Here is a 16,180-nt window from a genome sequence, read left to right as displayed (position 1 = left end):
TAAGGTAATAAAGTATTTTAATTATATTTATTTTATTATATTTAATTATATTTATTTACATTTATAAATCGATTATTTGTAAAATCTTTGTAATGTTTGCATAAAATAATTCAAGCAAGTATTTAATACAGGGTGCACCCATTACTCGGATAGTGGACTTTTTGTAACGAAAAAAAAACGTATTTACTACATTTTTTTGACAGCATGTGTAAAACTGACTAAAATGGTCCCATCTCTGCTGTAACACAGGAAGTGGAATGTGTCCCTCTTCTCAGTCATTTAATTGTATACTCTAATACCACTTGCTATTTAGCAGTTTTTCAACAATGGAGATAATGAAAAGAAGCTCTTCTAATTGGTGCTCCCCACCTGTTGGCTACAAGTCCTAAATGTGAAATATTTGTGTGCAATTTTTGATATTTACCTGATGTATTACTATAAAAAATAAACAGAACACAATTGGCTCAACTAACATGAAGCTAAATAATATAAAAGTGAACCTTCAAATGAAAATCAGATCATGTGCTACATTTTTTAGTTGTTTTAAAGCTGAAATACAGGCAAACATCTATAAAAACACAGATACAATACATAGCTAGGGGATGTTTTACCTGCATGGGATTTGTATTACTGCCCATTGAGTTCTGAGATTTAAACAGCTCTACCACACAATAGACATGTGTGATTCGGTTCATTCCCAAATTCGTTTTGGACGAATTTTCGTAAATTCGGAGATTCGGATGCATCCCATTCACTAAAGGGTTAAATCAAATAGTTTGTAAAAAGTCCAGACTTTTGACAAAATCCTTTAATTGAAAAAAAACCAAACAGTTAATTTTTGACCAGGTCGTCCGAAACTAATTTAATTTCGGACCCGAAAAACGAAACTAAACAAATTTTTTTTTGTTTCAAAACGAAACGAAACTAAACAAATTTATTTTTTTGTTTCAAAACGAAACTAAACTAAACAAATTTTTTGCTGGTGCACATGTCTACCACACAGTGCAGACAGGAAGGAGACATCATCATATGTCTACCTACTGACTGCTAATTGGAATGAGCAGCAGCAGACTGATAAGGTCATGCTCACTCTGCTGTTTCCTTTTACCAGCAATGTTCCTTGTCAGCACATTTGCATGTAGTACACCTGATTAGCATACAATATGCCCCTTCTTCTCATAGTCTGAGTGCTGCTGTATAGGGAATTGAAAGAGACTAATTCCAAGTCAACTTTTGGTGCTTACATTATTTGCATAAGAGAATGCATATAATTGACATTGATAAAAATAGTTCTGATGCCAGGTCCACTTTAACCACTTGCCGTCCGCCCATTTATTTTCTGCGGGCGCGCACGGGCAGAAAAGACCCGACCAATGCAAACACCCGTTACCGGGTGTTTCACATATAGACGATCGGCGGCTCCATAGCCCGCCGATCGTCTACATGTGCTCGTTTTTTCGCCCCCCCCCCAGCGGCCGCCGCCGCCGGTTTTTTGACCCCCCTGACCCCTCACCTTCAATCCCGGGTACGCTGCCCCATCTGCGGCCCGGGATCGGGTCGGGAGGGCGTCAAGAGGAAGGGAGATCAGCTCCTTGCTGACCTCCCTCTGGGCTGTGAATGCAGAAGTGATGTGTATTACATCACTTCCGCATTCACCTGTCAGTCATCTGGCTGCTATAGCCAGAGAAAAGAAGCTGATGAAGCAGATCTCTGCTTCATCAGCTTCTTTTGGGGTCCACAGGTGACATTAGGGGTCCTAGAGACCCCTAATGTCTCCATAAAGAGGACCTGTCAGTGTGCCTTTGCTATTATATAGGGGGATTGTTATCCCCCTATATAATAGCAATAACAATAAGTGCAAAAAATATATATATAAATAAAAATAAATAAAAGTAACATATAAAAAAGTAAAATAAAATAAAAGTCACATATAAAAAAAGTAAAAAAAAAAACCAAAATGTTTAACTCCCCCACCCCCACGTTTACGCAGATAGAAACTTAAATACGCGTCCGGTGCACCAGCGGGCAAAAATGACAATTGCGCTACACACGTTACGTATCGCCGCGACCATCGCAGTGAGAGCAATCATTTTAGGGCCATCAGTCACTGATAACACTAAACTGATGAGCCGTAAAAGCTTTTAAAGCATCGCCTATGGCCAATTTTGGGTATTATCGTTTTTTGATGTTCCGCGCGCGCACGCAATTTTAAGGCTTGACATGTTTGGTGTCTTTTTACCCGACGTGACCCCATCTTTTATATTTTACCAAAAAATTGGGTAATATAGTAAAAAATAAAAACCCCAGTGGCGATTAAATACCACCAAAAGAAAGCTCTATCTGTCCCTAAAAAATGGTATAAAATTCATTTCAGTACAGCGTTGCATGACGGAATAAATGTCAGTCAAAGTACCGCAGCGCTGAATACTGAAAAATGGCCTGGATGGGAAGGGGGTTTAACACCGCGGATGTCAACTGGTTAAAAAGGGCAAACCTCTAGCCCCTCGAATCAATGCATATATCGGTATAATCAGTATTTAACTTGACCAATATAGGAGGGGAGTTCACGGTGGAAGTCATGAACAGATCTTAATTTAGCTTTTTAGCTAATTGCACACAGCATCATTCTGCATTCAATCGGCACACATCTTTGTAACCTCCACCACAGAATCCTCTGCTCTCTTTCCTTCTCTATTTGTTGCAGATCTTGCCATCTGTCTATCAATGTATTCTAAATGTAGCCATCCCTCTTAGAGTTACTGCTAAATGGACATGAATGTACAATGTATCATGTATGGTGTACTGAATAAGAATAATTAGTGATCTGATATAAATATTGGTACATGAGAAGGATGCAGGATGCAAGCAAATAGTTTTAAGCAAATTGTATTATTTATTTTCTTCAAATAAAGCAGTTTTGTTAACCGTCATTGAGATGAGTGTTGACCTTTGATGTCTCAGGTCTGGTGAAATGAGAGCTCTGTATTTTGACCTCAATTAAACTGAGTAGAAGTCATGAATACAAAATGCGGTTTCTCCATGGCAATGTGTATATTGTCTGCTGGAGATGGTGTGGTGGGATCTGTACTCTCAAGAGAGAAGTATAGTTTGAACCATCTGCCAAAATTCATGAATGTCTCTATCTAACACAGGAAATAAATAATAAAAGTAAAATTATATAAACAAGAGAGAAAGGGCAGTACATAAAAAAAGGAAAACGCTCAATCCATAGCTCTGGACCTAACTTTCTCCCACCCAACACCTTTTGAGAAGCTTTGTATTAAGAGACCTCATGCTATTCACAAACTCTTATTAGTCTAGAACAGTGATCCCCCACCCTAATCTTGTCCACAGCCTTAAATGGGAACACATCTTAAAGAGAATTATGATTTGATGACTGGGACAAAATATTGTCCTCAGTCCAGAGCCTACAAGGAAAGTCAGTTTAAAACACTTTACCTGTGGTATCATACCCCTGCCTTTTTAAATGCTCTCAACCCAAACAAGTCATTGCTAGAGATATCTAAAATGTATAAGGACCCTGTTCCAGATATGTTGAACATGTCCTCTGATAAAATCCTTTCTGCATGATGTTAGGTCTTACTTCGCCCCTATTACTGCAAGTTCATGTACCTCTCGAACTCGCCAACAATTTGTTGGGGCTCTCACCCTCCTAAAATGTTCCTGCCAGAAAGTTGCTCCTCCACTTATTGACAGCAGAAAGGTGTTTAATCACATTTCACTCAACACATGCTAATGGACAAACCATACGTAACTTCTTAGACATGTGAGTATTGAGACACATATAAACGTTAAGCTATAAAGTAGTGGATAAAGAAAGTTGCATTATTCTTTCAGTGATTATGGTTGTAGTTAGACATGTGCACTGCCAAAAAATTTGTTTAGTTTCGTTTCGTTTTAAATTCGGATTTGTGTTATTTCGTTTTTCGGGATTCGGGTGTGAAAGTCAATTCGGAATTCGGATTCGGACGAAATTCGGTAGCGGTAGTTCGAACGTTCGTTTTCGGTTCTTATTCGTTTCTTTTTCGTTTTGTTAGTTCGTTTGCAGCAAAGTGACATTTGAGGGGGAAAATGTTTTTCTCCTTCTCTAATGTCACTTTGCTCCAACGAACGAAACGAATAAGAACCGAAAACGAAACGAACGTTCGCACTACCGCTACCGAATTTCGGAAACGGAAATATGGATTCGTTTGCATTTGTTATATCTGTAATTCGGAATTCGCATACATCCGGGATGACAGGTCTACCTGAATCAGAGCCCAGTCTGAGCCCAGACTGACTCAAGGGATGACAGGTCTACCTGAATCAGAGCCCAGTCTGACTGGGCTCTGATTCAGGTAGACCTGTCATCCCTTGAGAACGTCCATGTGACGAAACGCGTCAGGGGCGGGCCTACCTTTACGTCATTGTTCCAGTCCTTTTTGCACTCAGATTGAGTGACTAGCCGGAATTTGCATACATCCGAATGTCCAAATTTCCGAAAATTCGGCCGAATTTCGATTCGGAACGAAACGAATCGCACATGTCTAGTTGTAGTTTATTGTGGAAGTTTCCTGTGTAATTGTCGGCTGCTTGTATGTTACAATGTGTGCTGCCACAGCCAGTGTAATTTTTATTATTTCTGCTGCTTCAGTTACACTGCATTTACTGTATATATCATTGCATTTTATTGTGTTATGCTGTATTCCTAGCTACAATAAGTAGATTAGCATTGTTACAGCCTAATCTTTATATACTTGGTATCTTCCACTTCACCCCTGCTGTTTTCTGTACATTTGTATAGTCTTCTGCTAAACCTTCCTAGCCTCTTGTATGTTCTTTTTTCTGCATCATCCCTCACTGAGTCTCTATTTAATCTGTTAATGGCAAAGTTAGGAATGTATTTTCACTCTAAGAATGACAAGGAATCACATCCTCTGAATTAAGAAAGGAAATAAACTACATTGGATTCTACTCTTCTTATAGATTGGGACACTATCTGTGAATATCACCAAGTCAGTAGGTTGTCATATTATCCATACAGATGAGCCTCAGGAAATTATGTGCAAATACATAAAGTGGTGGTTGTACCAGAATTCAATGACAAGAGTAGGTAAGGCTTAAGGAGAGTGAGCATTCAAATCACTGTAGATGACTGAGTGGCTGCAGTCACTGCTCAATCAATGATTTTCAGACCAGTTCCTTCAATGAAAGTGGACTGAAAAATCAACTTTTGTCAAACAGTGGTGGGGGGAAGGTGTCCATGATACAATGGATTTTCCTCTGGGGTTAGCGCAGTCAGAAAGCAACAGTAAGCTTTGGATTCTGCTTAACAGAACTATGTCAGAAGTAAAAGCAAATGTTCGAATGGTATGAAAACCTGAAACTGGCAGATATTTGCACCTTTTTCTTTTACCTTCAATGATAAGCTTCAATGTTGGGCATATACAACCAGTTGTGTACATTGGGCGTGTTACGCATACTGAAAAAACTTTCATGGGAATTCACAGAGCAGGTGTACAGTAGTATGGGTCCTTCCGCCCCACTTCCACTCTTCCCTTCGTATTTACCGGCAATTCCCAGCTGACATTTTGACAGCTGCGGTTGTGGCAGTTACTGTGTAAATACAACAGCTAGTACAGCAGCTGCTGTCAAAAACCACTGTTCATATATGAGATACAAATTAACATTGTTACTTTTGCATTTATTCTGTTGCATTCATCTGCAGATCAAAGTGATGAGCTTCGATCTGCATATGATGTCAGTTAAAGCACTTAAAAATATATATATTTTTTTAAATAATGTCAACTATATGTAACCATTTATTAACCCTTAGTTTACCCTAATCAGTTCTAATTAACTTCTTATACCCCTTCTTTTCTTACCTGTTATTTTCCTGCTTTTTTCTTAATTTCTATTTTTTTAACCATTCATTTATAAACTTTTTTTAATTTGTATTAATTTTGTTAATTATTTAGGGGGTAATTCACTAAAGAGCTGAAGGATTTAGCCGAACGTTCGGCTAATCTTTTGTCTCGCTTCGGCTGCATGTGAACCTGAAGGGCTGCTGTATGAACTATTTACAATAGCGCGAACAGCAGCCAAAGCACACAGCCGAGGGAACACATATGCGGACCAACTCCCTGAAAAGTTTAAAAAAATAAAAAACAGCATGTAAAAAAAAAAAGCATGGGGTTCCTCCCAAAATAAGTCCAGACCCTTTAGGTCTAGGAGGAATTTTAAGAGGGACCCCAATGCCCTAACAAGAGAGAAAAAAAACCCTCCCGCACCATACCAGGCCACATGCCCTCGGCGTTGGGAAGGTACTCTCCAGGGGGGAGCCCCTGGGAAAGCCCTTTTTCCTCATGCCAATGAGGACAAGTGCTCAGTGGTTGTGGGGGTATGCAGGCAGGAGGGCTCACTCATCTGCATATGGGTACCCCCTTTCATGTAGGGGGCACCCGGATGCCACCTCCCCCTTGAATGAGTAAGGAGTAGTTGTCATCCCTACTCATTCACAAAAGAGTTAAGGAAAAGTAAATAAACACACAAACATTTTTGAGAATTCCTTTATTGTAACCAACCCTCCCCCCAAATCATCCATCATCCAATGCGGTAATCCATCGTCGATCACATCACCTTGCCATGTAATCCAGTGTCAATCACGATTAACACCTGCCAACGCGCTGAAAACAAAAAAGTCCCGCCAAACCAACTACTCGTACCGAACTCTCGCGGCAAATGACAGCTCCTGTCTAAATGTAAACTTATTGGCGGAGCAAGTTGTGGTGTTTTCATGCCATTAAATCCCTTGACGATGTGATTGATCATGGGTTACAGCGTTGGACGGTTGGTGAAAAACTGTGTTTGTGTTTTTTGTTCAATTAAATGATTTTTTCAAAGGTGTTGTGTGTTTATTTACATTTTACTTAATTGTTTGGTGAATGAGTAGGGGTAACAACTACCCGTTACTAATTCACAAGGGGGGGCGGCATCTGGGTGCCCAGTTTCTGAAAGGGCAGATCCTCACAACCCTGGCTAAGTGATTGGCTGACTCAGAGGCCCTGGTCCTCATCGGCATGGGGGCAAGGTGCATTTCTTGGGTCCCCCCGGAAAAGCACCCTCTCCTGGTATGGTGCAGAGAGAGGGGGTACTCACTCGTCCCCCGACCCGTTCTTGCCCTGCCAGGCCAGTGCCCAGATTAAGGGTCTGGTATGACTTTTTGGGAGGAATGCCAAGCATTATTTTATTTATTTATTTTATATCGGTGGGTCCCCCTTAACATTCCCACCAGACCTGTCTGGTATGAACTGGATACATTGGGAGGGCAACATAACGCTGTTTTTTTGTGGGTTTTTTTTTACATGTCATTTTTCAGTCTGTGCAAACAGAATAACCAAGCCAAATGCTGCTCGGCTGCATTAGGCTATTCACTCTCTGCTGTCCGGCCCCTATGAGAATAGGTGTGAACAGTGGCGAATGAACTGACAAACGTTCGCTTTAGCTGATCCAGATGTTGCATCGACTGGGGCAAACAGATTCTTCCCTTCGGTTCAGCAGAACGTGCTGAGGCTGTTCGGCTGAACCAAAGCCGAAGTGAAGCGGGCTGAATGCAGCCAATGTATGGCTAAAAATAGCCATACAGGGCTGCTGTGAATAGCCTAAAAGGCTTTGGCTCCCTTCACTACGGTTAGGTTACCCATTCAGCTTAGTGAATAACCCCCTTAGTGTTGCATTAAAACAGTGAAAAATTGGAAAAAAAAAACAACGTTATTTAATTGGTTAATACCCGCAATACTTTGTACCAGGATCATAATTTTAGTGTCATTTAAAAAAAGACAAATTATAGAATAACATTAATTCTTTTTATCTACAGTAATTTTTGTAAACTAACATTGAGCAAAGTAGAAAAAAGTTTTTTTTTTTTTAAATATTATACAGTTTTTGTCTATGTATTGGATTGCATAAAAAATAAAATCATTTCTGCAGACAATATCACTAAAGGAAAGCTCTGTTTGTCCTAAAAAAGCAAATGTGTGTATTACTTTGTTATCTTAAGCAATGTTGTACAATGCTATGTACACAGGCATGTAGCAGAAATTTAAAAATTGCTCTTTAGGGGGAATAAAGGTGTGAGAGCTGAAGTAGTTAAAGATGTGGTAGAAATCTCCTGTAATATATTGTTTAAAATGTAAAAATGTTTTTAATTGGTCACTACTGAACATTAAAATACAAAGTGTAGAACCTTGTAATTTCAACGAGACTTATTAGGCTTGATGTTGTTGAACCAACTAAGTCAAAATAATGAAGACTCAATGACCTTTATTTATTACAGGCTGTTGACATAACATGTACACCTTTATCCATTTTCAGTTACAAGCAGTTATGTATTGTGTACTTTTGTATGCTGTAATGGATGATGTGCCTTGAACACAAACATTATTAATGACTCTCATTTGTTAAGATGGGAAGTGACCTTGTTATATTGTGTAGAACCAGATTTTTATTCCATGTTGGAACCTGCCCTGCGTGACCTTGAAGCTGGTGCCCAATTTATCTGGTCAACAGCAATATATGGGTATCCTTACAGTGAATGAATCTTGTTCTTATTCTAATTGTTATTACTACTGATACAATTAACAGTTGTATGCAGACTTTCATATTGCTTTAAAATCCAGATTTCATATTGCTTTAAAATAAAACTAAAGTACTGTATGCACCGCGTGAAATAAAAGAATCTGTATTAAGATATATAACAAAACACCATAAAATATAACTGTGATGGCTTTCCAGTTCATGGGTTCTGCATTCTCAGTCAAAGCAACTGTTGGACCTGATGCATGCAAATGGAGAAGTAAAGCAAATTTTGGTAGGTTTAAATATTTCTAGTAATTTATGGCAGCCTGCATATTTATTTCAGTTCAGCATTCCTTTAATGTAGAGTAGTAAGGAAATACATCTTGTTTTGCATTTAACTTCCCTTTAACTTCTTTAGTTTTTAATATGTATGGTTCTACTCACCTCCAGAAACATTAATTATATATCCATTAATGTTATTGGAATAAACCATCTTGATGATACAAAAATAATTAGTGTAAAATCCAAAGCCAGTATCACCTACCTTTCAACTTTCTGCTGGTGACCTGTTAGGCAACTAATTTGTCAGATTACAGTTACTAGGCCACTTTGCACAAAAGAAAGAGTGTAAGTATAGGTCATGTTTAACTAGGAAAAACATGGATAGAAAAGTCTTTAAAAGGACTTGCAGAGATCTGCCCCATTGTTTTTTCACCATAGTCTATAAAGGTGCCAGGCTACACAAGAAAGATCTATTTGTTCAACTGGATCACCGAAGAGTGGCACCTGAGATATTGACTGTCTAAGATCATAAAAGTGACATTAAAGGCACCCCCCCTCCCATGCTGCTGTGGGCACTTACTTATTTGATGCCTCTTGATCTGATCATCTTCTTCCTTCCACTCGTTTTCCACAGTCCCTCCAGCGCTGTTGCAGGTTTCTGATCCACTGCAGACTCCTTGGGTCCCACGGTGTCTGTCCAACATGCGTGCTCCTGGCTACCCGGCTGCATCCATCCAGCTTCAGTGTTGCTCTCCTCCTCTCCCCTCTGACAATCTGGACTGCACATGGGTCTTTCTACACAGCGTTCGGGAGGTGGGAGTTCTGCTGTCACGAGCGAGCGGTGCTGACACAGGTAAGTTTGTTGGTGTTGGCAAACTTTTTTTTTTTTATGTTGAGATATATATTTACTGCTTACTAGCAGTAGATATATGCCAAAAAACATACTTTAATTATACTTTAAGTTTGCTAAACTAATTATGGATGTAGATGATCGAACCAATTCATGCATAACAAGATTTAACCCAGATCCCATCTATAACTACAAATGTTTGAGGCTTTGGGGTTGATTTGCTAAAGGCAAGTAGGCTGTTCACTTTGCAAGGGAATTTTCTCTCAGCTTAATAAGTGTGGTGAAAATTCACTTTGCAAAGAATACCCAATCACATGCAAAGAAAATAAAAAACACAGCATTTTTGTTTGCACATAATTGGATGATGGAGGTCAGTTGAGCTTAACGTCATTCACTAAGCTAAGTGAAAATTCCCTTGCAATGTTAGCAGCCTGGTTGCTTTTAGAAAATCAACTTCTTAGTGTGAAAAGAGTTTATATAATTTCACTTTCTGGATTCCTTTGTTGGGTTTTTCATGCTTAACCACATGCCCCTCCATATTCCCTTGTGCCAAACTATTCTTTCCCCTATTCATTTTGGGGGGGAACTGTGTCCTAATTTGTTTAATCAAAACACAGTTTTTGACACATTTTTTATCTGGAACATATTGTAACTGAATTATATTTTGTTTGCTAATGCAATGTGTATCATAAACAATTGCCATGTTGGCTTCCATAAAATACCATTTTTATTATTTTGTTCATACTTTGTTTCATCTCAGTGCTGCTGATCTCCTAGAGGCCTTTTTGCAACCTTTCCTACATATATCAACTTAAGCAATGCCGGTATGACATTTTTCAGGGCAGGGTACCTGATAGTGATAAACGTGGACCATGCTCGCATAATGAGTTTAAATAGCCACTTCTAGTCTCCAACAGATGTGACAGGATGACCACTCAGGAGCACAGTTGAGAGGCATTATCACCTTATAACAGGAAGTGGCTGAACAAAGGAGCTTCCTGGCAGGATTATTTTATTGAAAGTTAAAGATTTGAAAATATTGAAAGTGAGTTTTTAAATAATGATTAACATATTTAGGCTAATGTGTGTTTTTACAGTTTTGCCTTGTACATATGCCATAAGGCAAACTATTCTATTCCATAACATTTGTAAAGCAAAAATACTGTTAGCTATTATTTCCCTCTATCATGCTCAATACTATACTCGATATTAAGACCGAAAGGTGCCCCTTATATCTCTAGGGAGTTTAAGTAATGGGATATCCCTGTTGTAGTTCTCAATTCTGCTTTCACAACAATTTATTCCACCTGTGAAATATTGAGAGTGAAAATGCCAACATAATGGAAAAAGAGGCTAATGTGTGTTTCAAACATTTGGCATCTAGTCAAAATAGAAGTATAAGTTTTAGTATGGACTGGCATCCAGTTTAAAAGTGTATACAATATATATACAGTGTATATATTTATCTAAAACATAGCATTATAATATAGTAGGGATGTCCAGATACCAGTTCAGATACCAGTGCCGATACTCGGCATTTTTACGAGAACTACCAGGGTTGCAGTGGTTGCAGCTGGTATCGGGCTCTGGTGCTCCACCACTGTCCTGAAATCACTGGTCTGTATTGTTTTAGCAAAACTGTCACAAGACAATAAACAAAAATGTATCAGTACTTGTAGCTGTGAGTACTTGGACAAGTATCAGTACTTGTACTTGAAAAAATGGTATTGGTGCATCACTTATATATATTTATTTAAAAAAATAATACATTAAAACAGAGATGCACAAATCCCAGGAGCTCCGTATGCTCCTTAAAAATGACAGCTGCCTCCTAACTTTAAAATTTTTCTCTATTTTAGTTTTGGAGCTGGAAAAATATCTGCACTTGTACTTGTACCGAGTACAGTACTTGGTATCGGTGCATCCCCATAAGATAGATAGATAGATAGATAGATAGATAGATAGATAGATAGATAGATAGATAGATAGATAGATAGGTAAATATTTGGCATGTTTTCATTTGTATATGGTGTCCAAGTGTTCCAACTCCAATCAAAAGCCAATACATTATTTTAAGGTTTAGAATTCTAGCTGGATTAATGCTGATGAGATAATACACCTTCTTAAGAAGAAAATTACTTTGAAGAAAAATAAAGTATGTGAAGCTTTTCAATGATTACATTATAATTAAATACAATTATAAACTAAAAAGGGCACTTCCACTGGGACAGTCTAAAAGTACCCTAACCACTTGAGTAAAGAAATATTTAATTACATTAGCTTTCTTAGTCAACAATTGCTTCCCAGCAATTGAAAAAATATATTGTATTTATTCAAGTGGGACCCCAGAAGTAAAAAAAAAAAAATGTTTAGCCAGCCTTGTGATTTTCACAGCCCTGAAATAGTATAGCAGCATTTTTGGAGATTTGAAGGAGTTTTCCTGATTGTGAGGTCTGGACACATCAATCATTTCGTCTTTCCATTTTCTAGAGATTCTTTGTCATGCTGTTGCCTTATATATTTAAAGCCAGCTTATTATTTAATTTTTTTCATTTTAAACCACAGTACAGGCTATTTTAATAATTAACAATGCATCTTTCACTTCAATACTAACTTCTTCTCTGTTTCTGTCACCTGCAGACTCTCTGCATTGTGGTACAGCGCCGTTCCTCTTCTGGGTGGAAGGATGTCCAGTTTCCTTCAACCCATTTCTTGTGAGCCAAGGGCATCATGGGCACACCCCTCGGGATTGCATCATCATGTCTCCCTGGGCTCACTTTACAATTCTACACAGAACTGCTCTCATGCTATCTCTGCATCATAGCAGACCACCCAGTGCCAGAGAAGAACCCAAAAGGAAGAGAATCCTGCATGTTACATGGCCAGTTAAAAACATCTGAAAGGGATGTACTGTATTCAAAAAGGTTAAAGAAATATATGTGGGAGGGCTCCAAGTGGTGGAAGAGTGATAATGATTAGGGGGTGTAACTTGAAATGGACTTCCTCAACAGATTATTATTATATATGGTAGTTTGGTAGGTTTGCATCGCTTGAGAACAATGTGCTATAGAAAGTCATTCCCCTTTAATACTCATCCTAAAATTGTGTGAGGTAAAAATCCTATAGATCAGCGAGTGCTCAAAGTAGCAAAATGGAGGTGCCAATTCCAAAATTACATGTTTAAGTCCCAAGAACATCAATGAAATCTTTAGAAAAATGACCTGCCTGTTTTACACATCACAATACATATCACAATGTACACTATATTGCCAAAAGTATTGGGACACCCCTCCAAACCATTGGATTCAGGTGTTCCAATCACCTCCATGGCCACAGGTGTATAAAATCAAGCACCAATGCATGCAGACTGCTTCTACAAACATTTGTGAAATGGGTCTCTCTCAGGAGCTCAGTGAATTTAAGAGTGGTACCGTGATAGGTTGCCAAATGTGCAATATTTCCATCCGTGAAATTTCCTTGCTACTAAATATTCCATGGTCAACTGTTAGTGGTATTATAACAAAGTGGAATCAACTGGGAACAACAGAAACCCAGCCACGAAGTGGTAGGCCACGTAAAATGACAGAGGGGGGTCAGCCCATGCTGAAGCGCACAGTGCGCAGAAGTCGCCAACTGTCTGCAGAGTCAATAGCTACACACCTCCAAACTTCGTGTGGCCTTCATATTGGCACAACAACAGTGCATAGAGAGCTTCATTGAATGGGTTTCCATGGCTCAGCAGCTGCATCCAAGCCTTACATCACCAAGTACAATGCAAAGCGTCGGATGCAGTGGTGTAAAGCACGCCACCTCAGGACTCTAGAGAAGTGGAGGCCTGTTCTCTGGAGTGACGAATCACACTTCTCTGTCTGGCAATCAGATGGACGTGTCTGGGTTTGGCGGTTGCCAGGAGAAGAGAACATGTCTGACAGCAGTGTTGCCACGAAGTGGTAGGCCACGTAAAATGACAGAGGGGGGTCAGCCCATGCTGAAGCGCACAGTGCGCAGAAGTCGCCAACTGTCTGCAGAGTCAATAGCTACACACCTCCAAACTTCGTGTGGCCTTCATATTGGCACAACAACAGTGCATAGAGAGCTTCATTGAATGGGTTTCCATGGCTCAGCAGCTGCATCCAAGCCTTACATCACCAAGTACAATGCAAAGCGTCGGATGCAGTGGTGTAAAGCACGCCACCTCAGGACTCTAGAGAAGTGGAGGCCTGTTCTCTGGAGTGACGAATCACACTTCTCTGTCTGGCAATCAGATGGACGTGTCTGGGTTTGGCGGTTGCCAGGAGAACAGTACTTGTCTGACTACAGTGTGCCAAGTGTAAAGTTTGGTGGAGGGGGGATTATGGTGTGGGGTTGATTTTCAGGGGTTGGGATTGGCACCTTAGTTCCAGTGAAGGGAACTCTTAAGGCATCAGCATACCAAGACATTTTGGACAATTTTGTGCTCCCAACTTTGTGGGAACAGTTTGGGGATGGCCCCTTCCCGTTCTAACACGACTGCACACCAGTGCACAAAGCAAGGTCCATAAAGACATGGATGAGCGAGTTTGGCGTGGAGGAACTTGACTGGCCTGCACAGAGTCCTGACCTCAACCCGATAGAACACCTTTGGGATGAATTAAGGTGGAGACTGCAAGCCAGGCCTTCTCATTCAACATCAGTACCTGACCTCACAAATGCCCTTCTGGGAGAATGGTCAAACATTCCCATAGACACACTCCTAAACCTTGTGGACAGCCTTCCCAGAAGAGTTGAAGCTGTTATAGCGGCAAAGGGTGGGTATTGAAGGTATTGAACCCTACGGACTAAGACTGGGATGTCTTTAAAGTTCATGTGCGTGTAAAGGCAGGCGTCCCAATACTTTTGGAAATATAGTGTAGGGTAATATGTTGGCACTTTTTTTTTAAACTCAAATATCATAAACGAAAATAAGTTAACCATTGTAAGTATCCCTGTAGGTGTTAAACGGTCTGCCTCAACCTTCTATCTGCCACTTTTGCTGGACAGCTTGGTTTGTTAAAGGAAGTTGAAAAAAAAACATACTTTCTGGCCAGATCACCAGGTGAAAATAAAGGTAATATAAGCCTAAAACAAGAAAACTAATACAGCCACCTGTCAGCAAGTGATTCAATTTGCCAAGCAGCTGCGCAACAGTAAAATATCAGTTCTGGTTGGCCTTCTCATTCTTCACCAGGACCTGTGCCTTTTATTACACCTCTTTTGAAGATAATGTATTTATTTTTCATTTTCAAAACAATGGCTTTCCTCTACATTTGTTAATTTCAAACCATGACAGGCCTTTGAAGGTATGGCTGCAAGCTGCGCCACAGGCCAATGAAGTCGCTGGATTCAATACAAGCAGCATTGATTTTAAAATCAGTCACAGAATTATTTACTAGTGTGCGCATTGAAATAAAGTTGAAACATAGTAAGTACTGTACCATCACTGTGCAATACAATGCTGCTTCTGCAGCTCATTATATTTAACAAGGGCTGTGACATTTGCTAAATGCCATTTTCATGCAATTTAGCCAATTATCCTGAAGTTAAAAAAAAAGCATTGGGATAATTGAATGTCCATATTTCTCACAATCTCCTAAATTTGTATAGCTGGGTAAATGTTCAAAGCCCTCTGCACTATATTCCTCTAGCTCCAGTGTTCCAGGAACTGTGATAATATGAAACAATCTTTTTTTTTTTGCGTTTGTAAATGATTGGTTTATACAGCGAGTGATATCCAATTCCCACTTTGATCTGCTATTTAATGTTTGTGTCATGGGCTAAATATGACATTTTAGAATTAATAGATGGTAATTTATTTCATAGCTCTTCAGGTCTAAGCGGAAAGCCATTCATTTTCAATTGGTGATGAGGAAATGTGATTTGGCTGTGGTTATAATCAGGAATTGGTAAGTATGATCTTGGTTGGTTGATTGGGTTTGAAAGGGATGCCATTCAATCGAGTGCAAGTATATTCATAGCTCTACTTTACTTTTTACAAATAACAGTTACTTTATATGCATTGTGTAACAGAACTAATAATGGGACTACATGTGTAAAAAACCACTGGCAGGGCAGCATTTTCTATATTACAAATGTGGTCGGTGCCCAGGGCAGAAGGGTTAGAGGAGTCAAGCACTAAGTCTCAAAATTCACAAATTGTGATAATGCTCCCTGTCCCTATTATGAGTCAACTTAGGGCAGTTGCCTTAGGCGGCATCTTTTTGGGTCACGTGCTCTTAGCAACCTGTGACACTCTGGGGGGTATCCAGCTCAGCTCCTGTTAACTAGTGTCATTAGTGAGCTTGGCAGGACACCACTCCCAACCCCCCTGGACTTGCACCACCAGCACAAAAGGACCCCCCTGACTTGCACTGCCAGCACCCACACACTTCCCCCTGGACTTGCACCATTAGCACCCCCCAAATGACCTGCACTCAGGCACCTCCTACCCCTGAC

The sequence above is a fragment of the Nanorana parkeri genome, unplaced genomic scaffold (genome assembly GCF_000935625.1).
Source record: "Nanorana parkeri isolate BGI_ZX_2015 unplaced genomic scaffold, ASM93562v1 scaffold30, whole genome shotgun sequence".
NCBI classification, from domain to species: domain Eukaryota; kingdom Metazoa; phylum Chordata; class Amphibia; order Anura; family Dicroglossidae; genus Nanorana; species Nanorana parkeri.
The sequence above is the reverse complement of the archived record's forward strand: the minus strand, read 5'-3'. Positions refer to the sequence as shown.